Source organism: Dendroctonus ponderosae, unplaced genomic scaffold, assembly GCF_020466585.1.
Source record: "Dendroctonus ponderosae isolate FM_Combo_2020 unplaced genomic scaffold, Dpon_F_20191213v2 Dpon_F_20191213_8, whole genome shotgun sequence".
Lineage (NCBI taxonomy): Eukaryota > Metazoa > Arthropoda > Insecta > Coleoptera > Curculionidae > Dendroctonus > Dendroctonus ponderosae.
The window spans coordinates 12,484,050-12,486,868 of NW_026019016.1; the positions used below are offsets into that span (position 1 = coordinate 12,484,050).

The 2,819-nt window shown below is 31.4% G+C and overlaps 1 protein-coding gene and 1 long non-coding RNA gene across 2 annotated transcripts in view; one reads left to right on the plus strand and one right to left on the minus strand.

The window, feature by feature from the left end:
- Positions 1-2,819, plus strand: part of LOC109541944 (serine/threonine-protein phosphatase 2B catalytic subunit 3) — a gene marked incomplete in the record, with an annotated part of 59,971 nt that overhangs the window by 37,380 nt on the left and 19,772 nt on the right.
- Positions 2,500-2,819, minus strand: part of LOC125505473 — a 3,865-nt gene continuing 3,545 nt past the window's right edge. Inside the window, exon 2 of the long non-coding RNA XR_007282196.1 lies at positions 2,500-2,691. This is a non-coding gene — a long non-coding RNA (uncharacterized LOC125505473). The remainder of the gene's footprint in view (positions 2,692-2,819) is intronic.

Here is a 2,819-nt window from a genome sequence, read left to right on the forward strand (position 1 = left end):
AGTAATAGTTTTATATTATCTTTGTTTGCTGTTTATGTGCTCATGCATATGTATATTTGCTTGGTTTTCGCTGATTATCTCTTCTTTTTTGCCTACGGATTTTACAGATAACAACAGATTGAGGGTAATTATTGATTCGTGTTCGCACGTTTATTCACTAGGTTCTTTTACTTTAGTGTATGTCTTCTGATTTTATTTTAATTTTAAGATTACAAAAGGTTTCGCAAAGCAGACAAAAGTAATACGTAGTTAAAACTTTTTTTCTATATCCACAGTTTTCTGAAAACTCGTCACCCTCATTCCTCTGAAGACTGTAAAGGTTGTTCAAAAATTGTGGGTTTTAGTTTTGACTGGATTTGTTTCTTGCTTTACTTTCTACTCAAAAACGCTCTATTTTGTAGAGTTTCGCTTGAAAATACTGACAATCTGTAAGTCTTTTGCACGAAAAATTGCAAAATAAATTTTTGGCTTGGTAGGAATTTTATAAAAACTTTTTCAGTGTCGAATTCGGGACGACAATAAATTTCTTCCGTTTTGTCCCGAAAATCGTKAAGGTTTTCTCAAAAACCGATTACAAAACTAAAAGATTATAATCAAAAGCGCAAAAAACCCGCAATTTTCTGATGYTTTTCGCCTTTCCTGACAATAATAGTCTTTTCAGCCAAAAATKACAATTTKAAGTCTCATTTTGCAGGGAATTTTAGRAAMCCCTTTTCAGATTCGAATTTGGCACAAARACCAAATMATTTTCATTATTTKTTCACCGAAAGTAATTGRGGTTTACAAAAAGTTTACAAAAAACTAATTGGAAAATTCGCCACCCTCATGCCTTTGAAGAATTTTAAAGTTTCTTTAAAATTTCAGGTCTCCAGTTTTAGCAAAGTTTTTTTAAGCAATTTGCTCTACGCAAAAACCACATTTTTTCTAGTTTTACTTAAAAATACTGATAATCTTCTGGTATTTTCTGTGAAAAATTATAAACTAAATTTTGATCACTAAACACTCGCCTCTTTAACCGCTTTGTAAAAATGAGTCAAAAATCTTTTGCGGCCTCAAATTTTGGACAAAACCCTAATAGTTTTGTCTGGGTTTTTCCAAAAATATTTTCCCGAACAGAACAAGCGAAACTTAGTAAACAATTATTTGGAAAACTCGCCACCTTCGTCGCTGTGAATAATTTAGTTTTTTTCAATACCGGTTTCTTGATTTTTATGTCAATATTTCTAAACAAACCTCCCTCTAAACAGAAATGCGGTTTTTCCTAAGGTTTTACTTTAAAATAGGGGCAAACTGATTTTTTACGTTTTACCTTTCAATTTGAGACAAAAGCGAAGCAAAGTTCTCTTGTTTTTTTTTCGAAAACATTAAAGTTTTCCCAAAATCGATCAGAGAAAGCATAATTTTTTTGGAGTTAACGCAGTGCTGGAAAACCAGCAAAAAAAGCGGCAAAAATTAAACATTTTTGTTATCCTATACTTCCATGCATTTCGTGGTGAATTGCCAAATACGTAATTAAACAAAAGTGTTTTTTTTTTACAAAAACCACTTATCCAATAGCCGTAAAGTTCCCTGTTCCCTCACCAACTGGGGCAGTAAAACCAATATGTAAAAGTCACACGTTGAGGATCGTCTGAAGTCACGTAAAGCAATTTGAGTTTGTTTTCACTGTGAAACTTCGATCAGTAAACGTGTATTTTATAGACCATACAAGGGCGTGTTTTGTTGTAAGAGTTGCCAGCGAACATGTTGATATTGTTATCAAATATAGTTACTGTATGCGAGGTGTTTTCAAAGAGTTTCCAGAGTTGCTCAAAAATTTACATGGTTAAATAAATATAGGAAATTGTTTTACCCAATGGCTATTTATAACTCTTACATAGAGTATGTCGACTTATGAAACCACCTGTATATAGTTTTATTTATATTTATTGTTTTTTTCTTTCTTAGCTCCATTAATAGATTTTCTTAAAATTTCAGGCAATGCATATTCTTTCTTGATTATTTTTAAACTCAGTTGGTCTGTTTTCGTCTATTTTTTACTTGCAATTTTCGATTTGTTCCGCCTTCTGTATGCCGTTGCTTCATGGAATTACGATAAGTTTACCTTTTTGTGTACATGTTTTTCCTCAACTTTTCACTTCTGGGTCAGAATAATAGGGATTAATCATTTGCATTTATTTTTGTTCTTTATGCAGCTAGGAATGTTTGCTTTTGTTTCATTTGATTATCTCCAGTTGCTTCAATTTGTCGTTTGGTTCTTGAGTTTGTCACATATTTCCATAATAATTTTTTTGTAGTTTTGGTATTCTATCGGGTGATTTGTGGCTGTGTTGTCTTTCATGAAACACAAATACTTGAATTTCTGTCTCAAATGCAAAATTTACTTTTTCTTGATTTTTAAGACACTTTTCGTCTTTCTTTGTATATCTTATCAGCTGATTCGATCTTGTTGCGCTGCTTCAAATCTACTTTTTCTTATGAGAGAAAAAGTGAACATTATGTTAGTTAATTTAAATAATTTTATATATTCCTGGCATTAATAATTACACCGTCATATTTTTTTACTGTTTTGGTTGTCCTTGTTGATAACTGTGATATTCGGTTGGCCTATTTTGCATGCAACTTTTTAAATTTGAATAATTTCTAGTTTTCTCTTTTATGGTCTTTGGTATTCCGCTTTTCAGGTGTTGCCTGTAAACATTGAACACCTTAAAAGTTTAGATGTGATTTTTCAATCAATTTGTCTCTTACCTAAGTTGTAGATAAGTTCTATATTGTTGAGGCGGATTCATTTTTTACAAACTTCTTTTTGGGTATTT